Raw genomic sequence first — 19,494 nt, 5'->3', positions numbered from 1 at the left:
TTCCATTTTTTGGAATAATTTTAGAAGAATTGCTGTTAGTTCTTCTTTTAAATATTGGTGGAATTCAGCAGTAAAGTCGTCTGGTCCTAGGCATTTCTCTGTTGGAAGATTTTTTTAATTACTAATTCTATTTAATTATTTGTTATTAGACTGTACAGTTTTACTATGTCTTCCTGGTTCATTCTTGGTAGGTTGTGTGTGTTCAGAATTTATCCATTTCCTCTATGTTTTCCAATTTTTTGATAGGTAGTTGTTCACAATATTCTCTAACTATACTTTGTATTTTTGTGGTATCAGTTGTAATGTCTCATTTTTGCAGTTTTTTTTTTTTGTTTTTTTTTAGCTATAGTCAACTTTGGCAATTCCTGCAAATGCCTCATAACTTAGGCGATAGGAGTTCACGTGGTTTGTCTGCCTAGTGGGACTCAACTCCCCTGAGGGCAGTGTACTCAGCTGATCTGTTCTTCCAGGCAAGAGTGAGGCTAATTGGCCTGCAGCTAGACTTGGTTGTTTCTGTTTTATTTTTAAGTGATTTAAACATGCAACTTTTGAACTTCTTTTTGGAGGGAGGATTTATCATTTTCAAAATTGTAAATGTTCATATACAGCCAGTGTGACATCTAGTCAGCACTCTAAAATTTTTTTATTTAGTTCCATGGATGAGAGTTGAAACTGCTCTGAAGATTAATGTAGCTTTTCCTTACTTTTCTTTAAATAACTAATAATTGTGGAAGAGAAAAATCACTCATATGACTATCTCACTACTTAGCATGCATTGTAAATAGTTAGCTATAACATATTAATATGCTAACCATATATTTTGGATATCCTGTTTATTTTACGTGAGTAAAATGCACCTTTTAAGTCTACAAATTTTTAGTGATTTAATTTCACTGGAAAAAATATCACTTTATGTAGCACATTTTGTGAATTATGCAACTAATTGAAGTTATTTACTCCTTATCTGAAAGAAGAGAATGTAAATGAAGGAGCTAACAAATAAGTGATTTATCTATCATAAGAAATATCAGTATTTAATATAGATAAATACTGCATATTTGAAATCAGAAACTTGTATATACTTAACATGAAAATCCATTTATGTTTGACCAACTCATGGCAAGAGGGCATGTGCACTATCGGCTCGACGGCAAACCAGTAAATCCTGAATGTGATGTTATTAATATCCACAATCTTGCTCTTAATTTCTAAACTTTCTAGGTATCCCATATTTCAAATTCTATAGTAAATCAAACGGTTAGAAATTTAGGGAGTTAGACTCTACCTATAGTTGATAGGCTACTACATAGGCTACTAGATAGGCTCTTTGTGGCATACGGGGAAAAGAAGGTCTCCTTTTCTTAACAACATTCTACATCTTACGTTCTCAGAAAATAAATTTGATAAACTGTTTATACCAGTTTTTAAAAAAATTCAGTACCTTCTGTTTTCAAATTATATTTATTCATTTAATGGTATTTATTTTTATTTTATTTTATTTATGTGAGAGGTCTCAACTCTGTCACCCATGTTGGAGTGCAATGGTGCAACCATGGCTCACTGCAGCCTTGAACTTCTAGGCACAATCCTCTCACCTAAGCCTCCCAAGCAGCTGGGACTAAAGGTGCCTGCCACCATGCCTGACTTTTTTTTTTTTTTTAATTTTTGTGAGCTGGGGTCCCACTATGTTGCCCAGGCTCAAATTTCTAACCTCAAGTGATCCTCCTGCCTCAGCTTCCCAGAATGCTGAGATTACAGGTGTAAGCCATCACACCAAGGCTGTTTAATGCTATTTAGATGTTTCATTAAGATGCTAATTTATATTTCTCTAAGTCGAAAATTTGATTATTACAAGTGCTCTTGCAATATGTTAATTTTTAGCCTATCCTATATAAAAGTCATTATCACCCTTAAAACAAATTTTGTATCCACATTTAAAAGAGACAATTTACGTGATAATATAGAAAATTTAAAAACACAGATTTACTAGTAAGACTCTCCTTTTACTTACAAAGATTTAACCCTTTCAAAAATAATCAGCAAAAAAAAAAAAAAGGAGTGAAGGAATTACTGGATATTTAGGTATAACCCACAAATTTGTGTAGTGGAGCTATTTAGTTGATTAATTTCTCCTTATCCATACAAGTTATGTTGAGAAACTTACTGACTTCCAGGAAACTGCAGGATACTTGATAACTTATTTTAATTAATTAATTAATACCCTAAATACATTGGTTAAAGATTAAATAAACTGAATTACTTAGTCCAAATCACAACAACTGATGGGTAGTTGCAAATTAATATAAACTAACAGTGGTTTAAGTGTTAGAAATCTCTGAATAATGTAGCGTAACTTTTGTTTCCATGCATGTGGTTTCCAAAAGGAACAATACAAAAAGGAATATCCATGTAAATAAATGAAATTTAAAACTACAACACCCTAATACTCTGCAGATTAACATTATTTTTATCATTTTGAAGGTGACTGAGACAACATTACTTATGTTGTTTTCTACCCACACTAGAATATTGGAGACATTCTGTCAAGAGTGATGTGACTTGCCTCCTTCAAAGTTGGATTATCTAGACTTTTTCTTGGCCACACAAGCTAAACTCTCATTTTTGCTCATGCAATTTAATTTTGTTCATTTATTTTTCCAACTTTTTCTTAAAGCATCATTGAATCTAATGAAAAAGACTAGCACACTTATATACATATTTAGATATAAGATATGATTTGAATGCTCTAGGGCTATGTTCATAAGATTTTTTTTCCCCAAAACTTTTCTGCTACATTTTATATTTTTTTCTTTGGGAGTCTGATATAAATTTTCAACTATTTCTAAAACTTCAAACTTAAATTCACCTTTTATTAATTACTGTCTACTCCTTCTCTCATGTTTTGATGCTTCATTCCTTCAATAACAATACGTTGGTTGTCATTCCCTCTACCTTTCTAGCTGTTTCTCCCTTCTGTGTCTTTGCAAATGGCCATGAATGGCTGTAAAGCCACTTTTTTTCATCTGACTGACTTCTAGTCAACCTAGTCAGATTGAGCTCAGGTTTCACCACTGGAAGAAGCCTACCCTGATCTAGACCATTGTGCTCTCTTGTATCTCCCAGGGTAAGAACACTTAGTAGCATGAATATTCTCATCTTTTCACCAGATGGTGGAGCTCCTCGAAGGTAAGGTTGTGGATTAACTATATACGTAGCACCAGTGTTGAGATCACTTTACACTCAGTAAGAATATGTTGAAAAAATCAATTAATAGATGAGTAATCAATTCAATAGATGTCTGGATGAATTAATGAATAAATGCAGAATGGCCATGTGTTGATTGTCTGTACTTTAACCCATTCTCTTGGTAAGCGGTGCTAAAAGCCATTTTTTTAAAGTAGTTTTGTTGTCATTTTCTGAAACACTCCACTATATAATTTAAAATGACACTTTTGATTTGGTTTGTATATTTTAGCAAAAAGACACTATAATTCATTCATATGACAATCATCAGTTTTTTTGACATTCCACATCACTGGGATAAACCTGAGCTCATTTCCAGCTTCAAGGTGCATTATGCTAATAGATTTTTACATGTACTGTCATGGATCATAATTGTTTCAAAGAAAGACCTACTATTTTGATTAATAGAATCTATTGGTTGGAGATATGTGTTTAATGTAAATAAGTTTGTTTATATCCAAATGATAGGCAGATAAGTTACTTTTGTCCTAAAATCATTGCAATGAGTGATTCTCAGGACTCTATATTTGTTTGAAAATAACTAATGATTTTGAAATTTCCCAGATATTGTATATATTTAGAATGCCAACTTCTATTTTCTTTTTAGTAAAGCAGTATGAATACGTGCCACCCTTCTTTCTAAAACAAACAAAAATGTCGCCTTAATTCACCTTGTGCATGGACTTAAAACAGTTCACAGCAAAAAAAAAATGTTGATTATTGCTTTGCACAGTTGTAGTAGCCTCATTTGTCTTATTACACAGCTTGAGATGGTTTCACATCAAATTAAAAATGTAGGTTATTCAAAGGATTAAGATTGCTAGTTCAGCCTGAAGAAATTTCAAGCTCATGCATATTAAGAATTTTATTTCTTTATGATTCTACTGTAAACCATTTTTCATAAGGGTGATAATTATATATGCTATCCTTCTGATAGCATTTTAAATTAAATTGTTAAAAAATAAACCTAACATGTCCACTAGACAATGGAAATCTTAAGACAGTAACTGTTAGTGACTGACAAAGTAATTAAACTTTTCAATGTCATAGAGCAGTAATTTCCAAAAATGCATTCCACAGACCGCTAATTTACTTGGATACTAATGTGCAATATTTAAATAATAATTCAGTAATCAAATAAATTAAAAAACAGTTAAACTGTTATGTGAGTTTTATTAATGCAGAAGTTCTCAAAGTTCGTTATATGCAATATAAAATTGGAAACAGCTGTCATTAAGGGTATCAATGAGAAGAAAAATATTTGACACTGTTCAATCATCAATTTACTTTTTATCCCTACTTAACATTGTTTAGCCCTACTTAACATTGCAATTACTCTTTTATGTTCCCAATTCATTTATTTCCCAATTTATTTCCCAATTCATTTATTTATTTCCCAATTCATTTATTTAATTACTGAAGAGATAATACATTTACAAGCATCAAATAAAAATGTATAACCAAGTATAAAGTAAAAACCTTCCTTCAAGCAACTTCTTACTTTTATCCACTCTCCCCACCTAGATATTCAATGTCAATAGTTTCCAGTTTAACCCTCCACTTTCTTTATGCATAGACTAGTGTGTATATATATATACACTAGTATATATAGAGATGTATATATCTATATACAGACATATAGATATCTTCCCTGTTTTACACCAAGATTAGCACACAAATACAAAGATTAGAATATTCAAACACACCTTGCCCTTTTACTTAACAGAACATTCCAGAAATCTTTCCAAATTAGTACATAGATAGTTTTCTTGTTCTTTTTCTTTCCTTTTTAACAGCTGTATAGAATTCAGCTCTTTAGCTACAATAAAATTGATTTTCATCTAGAGCAGAATATTAAGTTGTTAATAAAATATTTCTACTGCAGACAATAAATTACTTTGCATCCATGCTGGTATATTTTCTTTGCATCCATGCTGGTATATTTGAGGGATGACTTCACCAATGTAAAATTTCCAAGTAAAAAAGGATTATATTGAGATTTTGATAGATGTTATTCAATCGCCACCCATAGTCGTTACACCAAACATACCATACTACAAGAACAGTCCGGCCAGCAGAAAATGATGCCACTTACTTTGGTTTTTCCAGTGAGAAATACTATCTCAGTGTTACTTTAGTATGTATTTATCTTTATTTGAGCATAGTTGAATGTATTTCCATTGGTTAAAGAGTCATTTGTATTTCTTGTTCTGTCTTTTTATATGTTTCGTCCATTTCTCTATTAGATTCATATTCATCTTTTTTTAAACTTTGGTGGACCTTTTTTATATACCAGAGAAATATATATAGATAGACTTGTCTGTCTCATTAAACCTATTCCATGTCATTTAATTATTTTACGTTACTGTATATAAAAGGTGAAGTTTTCCTCCATGTTTATCTTTCAATTTTATGAAGTTTCTTATGATTTATTATAGTTTTTTATAGGATTTCTCTCATATATTTATATTAATATAATCAATAATCATAGTTATGATTGTATTATAATTATATTAAATCACTTAATCTAATATTATAGCATAATAATATTGATGTTATGTTATAGTAATATATATTACACATCACATGTTAATTTACTTCTATAACATCTGTTAATTATATCTTGAGTAAAGATAATTTCACTGCTTCCTCACATTTTTTTTAACTTAAGACTCAGAAACAATGTCAAGTAACAGTTTTGAAAGTTGGAAGATGGATCTTATATTTTCCAACACCTTAGAAATGACCACACGATTCCCCAATTAGATATATGGTAATATGGAGAGCTATATTAATAAATTCCTAGAATTCAAATTTTTTGTGGCTCCTTGTATAGATTTTAATTAGTCATGGCATATTATTTTTAAGGTTTCATTGTAAGTAATAGTTATTATTAATTTCTAACTTTTGCCCTGACAATTCTGTAACTTTCTTTATAATTATACTCTTCCAAAGCTTTTGATGCTTCTTATTTTTGTTCATCCATATGACCTAAGGCAGATCATAGATGTTTTTTCAGCTCTAACTTGTGTTTTGTGTAATCTACCAGTTATCGTATCCTGCTTATTTTAATAAATTTTGTGTTTAAATTTGATAAATTATTTTTTAAATTCTTCATTTTTATTTTTGCTTACATTCAAAAGGTGAAGAAAACCTGTCCATCGCCTTTTTCTTTAAGTTCTCTTTCAAGTGGCCTCTAGACCACAGTATTTTCCCTTCTTTCTTTGTGTCTGGCTCCCCAGCTCGCTTGTCGAATTACCTTCCCTTATCTAGCCAGTAACTGTGAGAGTTCCTCTAGCTTTGTTTATGAGCCTCCTTCTCTCTTCATTATATATTCTCTTCCTGGGCATTAACCTGCTATAGGGGGAGTACTCACAAATTTATAACTCCAAGTCTATATTCCCCTAAACTTTTCAGACATATATAGGATTTTTTGATACAATCAAACCTGATCTCATCATCTTCTTCCCCTACATCAAGTGTAGTGGAGAGACTCTAGATTGACACTCTGATTCCTGTTTCCTAATGTTCATGCCCTTCTGTGTTATTTTCCCAGTTGAATATGGCTGGAGTTTCCTTCTAAACAACAGAACAAAATATGAGTTACATAATGTACATGATCACGTGTGCATGGTTATGTCAGGTGAGATGTAGTACCCATCTTGTTAGTAAATTATCTTTCCCTTGCTAATTTTTGGAAGTAAGCAGCCATTATGGGAAGGAACTAAGCCTCACCTCTAGCTGATAGCCAATAGGAAACTGAGGCCCACAATAGATAGCTATTGAGAAATTGAATACCACTAACAGCCACTGAGCTAAAAGGTTAATTATTTTGTAACCAAGGTTTGGATGATACTGAAGCCCCAGCCAAAACTTTTACTGGAACTTTTTGAGCTTCTAAAGCAGAGGACCCAGCTACATCATGACCAGATTATTGACACAAAAACTGAAATAATATGTGTCTTGTTTTTAGCCACTTAGTCTATGTAATAAAGCTATGTAATCAGCACAATAGATAACTCGTGTCAAGCATTTTGCCAGATCTCCTATCACAGTGAGCTTACTCTTCCTCAGTCAGATACGCAAGGAGAGAGACCTAAGATGCTTCCTCATTATTCTCTACCTGCTTTTCTCTGCATTTATTCTATTACCTAAGTGTGTAATGAATCTATTCCATCTCCATCACTAAAAGAACAGGTCAACCTCAGAACATTTGTGACCTTGTTCTCTTAAGTCTAGTTTATTCAGGATATCTCTAGTTTAGCTCTAATCTTTTCTCTGCACCCAGGCTATTCTTAACACAAGAATAAAATCATTTTATGCCTCTTCTAAATATTTGTTGAATGGCTTTCCTTCTTCACCAACAGCACAATCTTTAATTGACTCATAGGCTTTGAAAGCCTGGTTCTTCTTCACTCCTACAGTCTAACGTGCTTTCTTTGCCTTTGCCGTATAGGTCTGCTTTCTGTCACTGGACAGTGCTTATGTTTTTTATTCACTAGAAATGACTTTGTTCCTGCTTTTGGTAGTTAAATACTACACATCCATTTAATCTCCTTTCAGTTGTCACTTCTTTTGTTGACTTCTCAGGTTAATAAGAACCTTATAATGTTAAGTACCTTTTGTTGGTATGATATTTTACAATTGCTGTTTTAAACACTTACCTTCATAATTGCTTCATGAATTCCCTTGAAGAGACATATCAGTGGACTCTCCAAGGTAGTCTTAGGTCACACAATAGAGTGTTACGTAAATGTACATTAAATGAATGAAGTGTGAGATTTCCAAATGCAGTTAATCATGAAACCCTCACTTTGAGGTCAAATAGCTTACAGGACTACATTTCTGACAAATAAGCTTTGGAAATTAGTGCATAGAATAACAAAGCTGAAAAGGAAACTTTAAAGATGAGTTGAATTCCTTCACTGGGCAGATGACAGACATGGTGCTAGGACAAGTTAATGACTTGGACAAACTCACAAAACAAGGAATTGACAGGGCTGAAATTAGAATAGGAATCTCTTGACTAACTACAGTTTTGTTTTTATGTTGCAATAGAATAAAAAAATTCTGTAATTTTTTGTGTTTTTTAAATATTAGAATTTTCACACAATGAAACTGTTTTATGAATTACAAGAAAATAGGCAAAGCTCTGTGACCGTAATTTTAAAAAACTTTCAAAAAGACAGTTGAAGAGATAGATGTATTGTGAAAAATATTCATTTCATAAAAAAGACTTCATTTAAATGCATTTCCAGAATAAAATGCAAATTATCTTTGCAGGAATAAAAATAAGGTTTTTTACCCATCTGAAGCCTACCATTCTATCTTAATCATCACTACTATTTCTTACTAAGAGTGGAAAATCAATTTCCTATTTACTTTTACTTTTCCCTGTGATGGATGAGTCTTGGTCAATGGGGCCTTCCATGAGGTCTTCAGAATCAAAGTTAGAAAACATTCTTGAAACAAATCTCTATGTGGCCCAGGAGATATTTTGTAGCATGTAATGACAATCAAGTTAGAAGAAATTTCAGCTTTCTAAATTATTTACCATACTAATTGTAGTGTTCTGAAGCCAAATTTGTTTAATTAAAAATGGAGGCTATTTTTAATTGCCTGAGAAATTGTTTAGTGTCTGTGTGAAAAATCATTGCCCCTAAAAATAGTTCAAGACCATTAGATAACTGTGCCATCCATTGATTCCACTTGGCTATACCAACCTATTTTGAGCTCTGGAAACAAACTGGGCAAGTTTTCATCAATCCCACTTGACTTGTCCAAAGTTCATTATGGATTTGGGAACAGATGGGCTGCCTATAATGTCCAAAAATATCTGATGTTCTGGTTATATCTACTTTCATAATGTGCAATGTTTTACGTTGAGAGGAGGAAAAATAATTCTTTTTATTTATTTATTTATTTTTTTATTATTATACTTTAAGTTTTAGGGTACATGTGCACATTGTGCAGGTTAGTTACATACGTATACATGTGCCATGCTGGTGTGCTGCACCCACTAACTCGTCATCTAGCATTAGGTATATTTCCCAGTGTTATCCCTCCCCACTCCCCCCACCCCACAACAGTCCCCAGAGTGTGATATTCCCCTTCCTGTGTCCATGTGATCTCATTCTTCAATTCCCACCTATGAGTGAGAATATGCGGTGTTTGGTTTTTTGTTCTTGCGATAGTTTACCGAGAATGATGGTTTCCAATTTCATCCATGTCCCTACAAAGGACATGAACTCCCTTCCTTACACCTTATACAAAAATCAATTCAAGATGGATTAAAGACTTAAACGTTAGACCTAAAACCATAAAAACCCTAGAAGAAAACCTAGGCATTACCATTCAGGACATAGGCATGGGCAAGGTCTTCATGTCTAAAACACCAAAAGCAATGGCAACAAAAGACAAAATTGACAAATGGGATCTAATTAAACTAAAGAGCTTCTGCACAGCAAAAGAAACTACCATCAGAGTGAACAGGCAACCTACAAAATGGGAGAAAATTTTCACAACCTACTTATCTGACAAAGGGCTAATATCCAGAATCTACAATGAACCCAAACAAATTTACAAGAAAAAAACAAACAACCCCATCAAAAAGTGGGCAAAGGACATGAAAAGACACTTCTCAAAAGAAGACATTTATGCAGCCAAAAAACACATGGAAAAATAATTCTTAAAAGAAGAGTTTCTAATCTATTTATACATACACCCATGCACGAAAATGTAAACATATGTTATACATAATACATAAACATTTTGTATACATATATTTATATACATCACATATATGTGATGATATTATGTGATAGACACTACATTCTATTAGATTTTTGCTAAGATGTTGTTCTTAATGTGAATATTGCAGTCGCCTCAGGTTGATGTATTTTGAGTGAAATACCTGCAAGACTCTCATTGCTGTCCCCCAGGAAGTATAAATGACAGATACAGGTTATAAGCAAATGGAAGATATGAGGTCAATAGTCATTGAGAGTTTCAGGATTATAATTGCTACCTTGGAGATGAGACTTGAAAGTGAGTTTTGTATAATAAACAATCTAATGGCATTACTACTGGTGCCAAGTTATAAGAGTATTCTCTGTAATTATGAAATTGATAATAATATAACTAGATTACATTTTAAAATTGGATACTATGCTGCATTACCAAAACTCTTTTATTTGGATGCAAGAATTATCCGAAGGACATAGATAGCTTTGTGTTTCTCGTCCTTTTGGCCAGCAGAGTTTCCCACAGAAATGTTTAAATGCCTTCTTATGCAATACTTGCCGTCTATCAGGGGATTTTAATGTTTTTCACAAGTAGTAAAGATGGTATTTATACATTTTCTAAATTTTTTTGTGACTTGGAAGAGTAATTTACATTAAAATAGCTAAATAGTGAACTCTTTAAAGCAGTGCTACTTACCTGTTAATTGAAATAGGATTTCATCTAATGGTAAAGAGGAGCTACTCAAATATGGAAGAGAAAGCAGTTGGTTTGGCCCAGAAGGATTCACTGGTGAATTCCATCAAACATTTCAGGAAGATATACCAATTTGTTACAATCTTTTCCAGAAGATAGGAGCTGTGGGAACATTCCCTAACTTATTATAAGAGATGAACGTTACCCTAATTTTCCTCTTTTCTTTGTAGTTGACTCACCATCTCCCTTGTAGTGTTACCTTCCCATATCCAGCCAGTAACTTTTGGAGTTCCTTTCATTATATATTCTCTTCCTGGACGTTAACATGCTTTGAAGGGCATACTCACAAATTTATAACTCCAAGTCAATATCTCCCTGGATTTTTCAGACATATACTTGATACAAGACAAAGATATTTTGAGTAAAAGAAAACAAACCACAGACCAATATTTTTCATAAACATATAAGCAAAAATTCTCAAAAATTTAGCAAATCAAATCAACAATGTATAAAAAGAATTATAAATTATGATCAAATGGATTTATTCCAGGTATGCATGGTTAGTCTGACATCCAAAAGTTAATTAACATAAAAAGCATATCAATAGGTTAAGGGAAAAAAATATAAGATTAAATCAATAAATTCAGCAAAAATATTTGAAAAAATCAAACACCCTTTCATGATAAAACCTTTGTACAAACTATGAATGAAAGAGAACGTCTTTAATTTGGTAAAGAATAGCTGTAAGAAATCTAAGGCTAATATCATACTCAAAAATGAGAAACTGGATACTTTCCTGCTAAGATCAGAAAAAATTCAGGAACATCCCCTTTCACCACTCATTTTCAAGATCTTACTGGAAATCCTAGCTAACACAAGAAAATAAGACAAGAAAGTAAGAGGCATACAAATTGGGAACGAAGCAATGAATCTGTTCTTATTTTCAGATGAAATGATTGTCTACATAGAAAATTCCAAAGAATTGACAAAATATCCTGTAACTAATAAGCAATTATGGCAAGGTTGCTATAAAAGAAACAATTTCTTTAATATATCAGCAATAAACAATTGAAATTTGAAATTAAAAAGACAATACCATATATATTACCACCATAAAAGGAAAATCTAGGTATAAATCTACCAAAATACATTTTAAATTTATACAAATAAAAGTACAAATACTGATAAAAGAAATCAAATAACTAAATGTATGAAGAGATATTCCATGTTGATGGGTAAGAAAACTCAATATTGTCAAGATGGCAGTTCTTCCTGATGTGATTTGTGGATTCAACACAATCTCAATCAATAGCCTAGCAAGCTATCCTCAGATATAAAAAAGAAAGTGATTCTAAAGTTTATATGGAGATGCAAAAGATCCAGAACAAACAAAACAATATTGAAGATGAAGAACAACAATGGAAGACTGACACTAACCAACTTCAAGTCTTACTATAAAACTAAAGTAATAAAAGCAATGTGATATTGGTATGAGACAAGACAAATAACTCAATGGAACTAAATTACTCCAGAAATAGGGCCACACAAATCCAGTCAACTGATCTTTGACAAAGGAACAAAGGCAATACAATGGAGAAAAGATAGAAAAGTAGTCTCCAAAAATTGATGCTGGGACAACTGGGCATAACATAGTAAAATATCTAGATGCCTTTGGGTTTGGCAATGGCTTTTTAGATATATACTGAGGGCACAATCTATGAAAGAAAGAATTGATGAGTTGGGCTTCAGTAAACTTAAAATCTCCTGCTCTGCGAAGATACTGTGAAGAGAATGAGAAGACAATTAACGGATTTCACAGATTGTGAGAAAATATTTTCAAAGGATACATCTAATAAATGACTATATCCAAAATTCATTAATACAAATACCTAAACTCAACAATGAGAAAACAAACCCAATTTATGAATGGACAAAAGATATTAACACACACCTCACCAAAGAATATACACAGATGACAATTAAGTATATGAAATAATGATCAACAACATACTCTAGTATAGACTGAATGTTTGTGTCCCCATACTTCATATTTTGAAATCCTAACCCCCAATGCACAGTAATAGGAGGTGAGGCATATGGCAAATTATTAGGTCACGAGGGTGGAGTCCACATTCATGGGATTAGTGCCGTAATAAAAATGAAAGAGCTTTTTACTCCTTCTGCCATGTAAGGACACAGAGATAAGACAGCCATCCATAAACAAAGAACTCGGTCCCCACGAGACACCAGATCTTTAGGTGCATTGATCTCAGACTTTCCAACCTTCAAAACTATGAGAAATAAATGCTTATTGTTGAAGCCATATAGTCTATGGAGTTGTTGGTGTTGTTGTTATAGCAACCCAAAGAACTAAGAAATACTTTATTAAGGAAATGGAAATTAATATAATAAGACACCGATACTTACCTATTGGAATGACTAAAATCCAAAACACTGACAACACCAAATGCTAATAAAGATGCGGAGCAATGGGAACTCTCATTCTTTGCTAGGCAGAATGCAAAATTATACAGCCACTTTGTTAGACAGTTTGGCAGTTTTTTATAAAATTAAACATAGTCTTACCTTATGATCCAACAATTGCATTCCTTGATATTTAACTAGATAAGTTGAAAACTTCTGTCGATGCAATATCTTTCACATGGATGTTTATAGTGGGCTTATTCATAACTGACAAATCTTGGAAGCAATAAAAATGTTCTTCAACAGGAGAATGGGTAAACTGTGATACATCTATACAATGAACTATCATTCAGTTCTAAAAAGAAATGAGCTATGAAGCCACAAAAAGGTAAGGTACAATCTTAAATGCATATTATTAAGTGAAAGAAACATATTTTAGAAGGCTACATACTGTGTGATCCTGTCTACATAATGTATGACATTCTGGAAAAGACAAAACGATGGAGACAGTTAAAAAAATCAATAGTTGAAAGGGGTTTGGGGAGACAGTGGGATGAATACGTGGCGCACGAGGGAATTTTAGGGCAACGAAACTATTTTGTATGATACTATAATGGTGAATACATGAATTACACATTTGTCAAAATTCCTGGAATGTAAAACATACGGAGTGAACCCCACTTTTTAACTATTGACTTTGGTTGATAATCAGGTGTTACTTTTGTTTCAGCCACCATAACCAATGTACCACGATGGTATGGGATGTTGATGGTTGGGCAGGTTGACTATGGGTGTGAAGGGTGTACATGGGGATCCTCTGTACTTTCTGTTCAAGTTTGCTGTGAACCTGAAACTGCTTAAACTGTAGAGTCCATTTCTTTTTTTAAAACCAATTAATTTGTTGTTGTTTCTCTACAGAAATAGATAGAATGAAACATTTTGAGAATCACAACTTCACATGAGTCGTACTTTTTTTGGCAATTTTATTTTATTTTTTGGTAATCTGGCCACAACTTGATGGTGTTTTCCTATGTATGAACTGGATCTGCCTGTTGATCCACGCTCATGAATATCCTTCTCTGCTATCTGTCTCTTTTCTTCTACTATATCCAATATGTCTTTACAAAAAACATAACCTGTTTATTTTGTTCTTCAACAGGGGAATGGATAAGTAAAATACTGAAGTATTTTCAACAGGGGAATGGATAAGTAGAATACTGAAGTAGCAGCATGTATAATTACTGACACTGTACTGTATATTCTCTGCTCTGGAATAATTTTCATTAATTCTACTCCAATATCTAAAAGTCTTAGAGATGGGTATAACATATCTTTTATATGATATAGTCTCTTTCATGACCAATATTCAGCTTCCATAACTTCTCTCTCAGTTTCCAAAAGTGGAAAACCGAATGCTTAATATTTTATATTTTTACCAAAACATTTAAATTATTTTTGTCACGGACAAATTTTGAGCTGTTTGATATTTAAATAAAACGGCAATGATTTTAGAGCTTATGGCCTTCATTTTAAACATCTGCACAGTTGCATGTTTCTAAAATACAATCTTTGTTGAGTTGGGAATTATGAAGTGGGGCCGATTGGAGAGGACAATCTTTCCATTTTAAATTTTCGTGTAAATCATTACTTCTCTGCAACAGCTGAGCCTGCAAAAAAAAATGAGTCAGTCAGATGTTTATTTCATGGAACATGATTATATAAAGTACACCTGCCATGCCATAGGCATGACATCTAAAGGAAATTTGCTAGTTTTCACATCTAATAGAAATTATAGGAGGCATTCTTGGTATATAATTTTGGCCAGTTTTCACTTAAGCAATCCTTGGCCATCTAAAGTAGAATATACAACATAGAGATGATTAATCATTTAATAGATAATACAAATATAAGAGATGTCATAAATAAATTATATTTCCTAAAGTAAAAATACAGCTCACAGAAAATGAGATTATTTGAAACACTGTATATCTTATGGAGAGACAATAGCCAACAGAGCTTATGAGCATGGGGTCTGGAGCCAAACTACTTGAACTGGGATCAGGTTTCTGTCATTTACTAGCTTTGTGACCTTAGGAAGTCATTTAAATTCTCTGTGCCTCAATTTCTTCTTTATTTGTAAAAGAAGGAAAATTATGCCATCTATCTTAAAAATTAATTATAGGATTAAATAGACTATCATCTACCTGGTATATTGTAAGTGGTCCTGATGATATCAATGATGACGATAAAGAAAAAGATGATAATTATTACCTAGGTCAATTTATTAATGTATAAGGCACTCTGTTTATTATTTAGAATTAGGTATGAAGCAGCCATTTTCAGAGACATAATTGGCCTGTTTAGAAATAGAGTAAAAGATGATTAATTTGTGAAGCAGAAAAAGTCTGAGTTAATTTTTCTGAGAAAATGTTGTTTTATTTCTTTCAGTTATCTATTTGTCTAAGTGTGCACTTTAATTCACAAGAGGCACATAAACATAAATCATTCATTACTTCCTTCATTCAAATCTACTTGAAGAATATAGTGACGTACAGTGAACCATAGTCGGAGATACTTGTGTGTTATTTCAAGTCCACTATATTGACATTTTTTTTTACTTTTCTCAGTTTCTATTTTTTATTTCTTATTTCCTATTTTTCTCGGTTTTATTTTTAAGTTGAGGTTTATAGGTTCTTATAGGAAATAAATAAGATGGCCTGTGTATAACACTTAACCTTGTTCTGGTTCTTTTGGAAGATGTCTTGAGGGCATGAGCTAGAGTAAAAATAAATAAAAAAAATATTTAAGTTAGCATAGGAATTTTGGGGAGGTTGAAAATTTATTTTCTTTAAGATATTAAACATAGAATTATAACTGTCCCTGGCACATAGTGATAGGCTTTTAGTACCTTTATTTACTTATTTTATCTTGACAGCAATCACAAGGTTTCTAAATCAGTGGCAGACTAATTATTTATTCACAAAAATGTTTTGGCATTGTTTCCCCAAGTTCCATTTCTCCACCAAGTGACATATCAAGGCAGATGTCAACCTCCATGTACAGGTAGAGTGAGTACTACAGGAGAGAAACACTGAAATTATGAACTTCAGAGCTTTCAGAGGAATGGTTCATAATGTCCCTCTTCTTCTAAGAGAGGGAGAGAAATTTTTTCTCTATAACATAGTCACATTACTTCTGGAAAGATAGGAGGAAGTTCTTTAGGATGTCACAGCACTTTCTAATGCAAGCAAATGAAACTGGGATGATGATGATTGGTACTAGTATTGTCATCCTTTGAAATGTGAACAAATGGCTCCAGGGAAGATTAATCTTTAAATCTGCCTGGAATATTTTACTGTCTTTCACTTCCAAGGCTTGTTTGTCATTCGTTTATCCTTTAAGTCAGGTTGCCAGTATTTTTTGCTCAGAAAGCTTTGACCATGTAGAAACATGAAAATAGTTAGTTTCCTGATACGTAGCAGGTGCTCAGTAATGGCTGAATGATTAGAGAACTGAAGGCTGGGACAAACACCTGTGCTACTGCAGAATAAATGAAGAATATGATGTATCTATGTGTGAAAGAGGCTTTCCCCAGTCTGGTCCTGACCTGTTACATTAATGGCATTTTCTACTAATGATCCACCCATTCCATGTGCCAGCTTGCCCAGCTTGCCACTCTTTCATGTCTCAATACTTTACAGCTAATATTTCCTTGGTTTTCTCATTTTCTCCCAAGCAATGCCATATATTTCAATCCAGCTCAAAGCTTACTTCCTCTGTGAATTCCTTCCAGATTTTTCCAAGGCATCAGCCTTTCCTTTGCTCTCCTACGGTATTCTGTTAAAATAGTAGTGAATCTTTTAGACAGAATATTGTGATATTATCTATTACTGTTTCTACATTATGGGTTTAAATTTAAAATTTACTTATAATATTGTCGTGATCTGTAAAATTAAAAGCATTTTCTACCAATGTGCAATAAAATGCACAACAAACACAAAAACATACCTTGCTCTCACACAATCTATGTTAATTTCTAAAAATGTTTGTAACTTAAATATTACCCATGTGGCTGTAACTTTCTTGTTATTGTTAGGCAAGTTTAACACCATCCATAGAAAATCTCATGTAGAGTGTAAAGGCCAGACTGGTGATTCAAAACCTGTATGTACATCGCCCTCTGTACTCATTCATTCACATTAAAGTAGTATGAAATTTAAATATGCATAACCACAAAATTTCAAACAATTGTTTGTGTATTGTCTTGTTATTTAGTTTACCCGATGAACAACATTTTGTTGTGTGCGTTGGAGAACTCATTCTGCATATCTGTTACTCAGATATAGGTGTTTATAATTTGAAATAACTCAGGTTATGGGCCACCACGCCCGGCTAATTTTGTATTTTTACTAGAGTCAGGGTTTCTCCATGTTGGTCAGGCTGGACTCAAATTCCCGACCTGAGGTGATCTGCCTGCCTCGGCCTCCCAAAGTGCTGGGATAACAGGCATGAGCCACCGTGCCCAGCCCTGGCCTCATTTTCTATTGTAGTGGTATGAAGTACACTAGCTTTTAGTTTACTGTGCAGAGGTTATCTTCACATGCTGTAAACCATTTGGCCCTTAGACACTTCCCTGTGATGGTGGGCCCCTGGCACTTTGTGACTGTGTCAACAAATCTCTCACTCACATGCCTTAATACATTACTTACTACTTTCTGGTCATCACAACCACTTAGCATTGTGTCATCCATGTAGTGAACTGATTTTATATTACATAAAATGCCAAGCTGTGAAAGCATATTATTGGACTTATTAAGTGAAAAGAAAAATTGTTCTCATGGCTTTTGAAATTATCATTAAGAAAATATAAGAGTCATATCCACAACATACTAGGTGCCATGGTGTGTGTTGGTTTCTTCCTACAAAGATGTTACATTAAAAACAAGCTGCATTTAAAGTTGCCATTTGATGGAATTTACAAAAATCCAATGTCCTACTGCACAATTCTGCCAGTTTCTGCATAGACACACAGGCAAACTAAATGTGGATGTGGTAAGTGTCAATATCTACACCATTTTTTAAGTCCTAGATGTGGGGCACCACTCTCTAGAATGCTCTCTATGTTGGATTATTGCTGTGGTTTACTATCCTAGCATGGAGTGGGAGTTCTATGTGATTCCAATGATCTCTTTCTACAGTGACTTTAACATAGGAGTTAAGGATCCATGTAGAAATTTTGCCATTTGCAAAGAATATCTATTTAATAATATATTTAAGAACCTGGGAAATAACGATTCCATTAGTGAGTGGAACAACCGTGTCCATTGAGTAGAGATTAGGCTACAAACCTCCTCACACACAAAGGCTGACCATTTGAATTGTGAACTGGGATGGCATTTTGTGTTCCCCAGAAATTAACGTCCATTCAGAATCAGTGTTTAGTAATACCTGAATAGTCTGGTTACTTCATTTTACCATCTCACATTTATTCTAGTATATGAGTGCATATTTCTTTAAAAAGAATTGGAAGAAGATTTAGTCAGTTAACTTGCAGCAGTGATAGAGTCATTAGTCAAGTAAACCAGGTTTGCTTTAATAAAATGACTCTGGTATACTTAAGTATAGACACTGCATGAATCTCTGCTGCAGAAGCTCATCCGAATTTTGACCAACTGATCTTTACAATTTCCTTTTATTGATCAAACAATATTGTTGTAGGCTTTGAACCTATTTAATTTCTGCAGAAAGTGTGACCAAATAGCCACAGACAAAAATCCCTGTGGATAAAACATTATGATTCTTGATGTGTCCCTGTTTCCACTTATGGTAAAGTCACCCATTTTGCCTTTGCCAGTAAAGTGCTGCCATGGTACTACACCATAGTTCTCATCCTCATTCAGATCAGGGAGCTTACTCATGATGTTAACTTCCATAATCATATCTAGCCTACACAGGAAATCAGGAAGAGTATTTTAAGAATGAAGGTGCTGATTTCAGTTTCTGGATAACATGACAAGCAGGGATAAAATTTACCCTCTCAATTTTTTTTAAAAAAAATGGCAAAGTATATGAAACCATCATTTTTACACATTAAACATCAGGAAGGGCTGTTATCCTTGAGAGAGGAAAAATAAACAACTTGCCTGGAAAGATTTTCCAGAATGTAGCAAAAGCATGGGCAGTACAGCTGGAGTCTGGGAGTCACTCTAAATTGAGGAGACAGAGCTGGAAGACAAGGGAGGCCAAGATGGCAAATGTTCACAGGGCATAGAAGCAGAAAGGAGAGAGATGCAGAATGAGGGAGAAAGCTCCATAAACCTACAAAGGTTCCCTCCCCTACCTTTAGCTGAATAATGATCAGCATATCACATATGTGTGAGGAAACTTCCA

This window comes from Gorilla gorilla, chromosome 6 (assembly GCF_029281585.2).
Source record: "Gorilla gorilla gorilla isolate KB3781 chromosome 6, NHGRI_mGorGor1-v2.1_pri, whole genome shotgun sequence".
NCBI classification, from domain to species: domain Eukaryota; kingdom Metazoa; phylum Chordata; class Mammalia; order Primates; family Hominidae; genus Gorilla; species Gorilla gorilla.
This window is presented reverse-complemented; position numbering follows the sequence as displayed.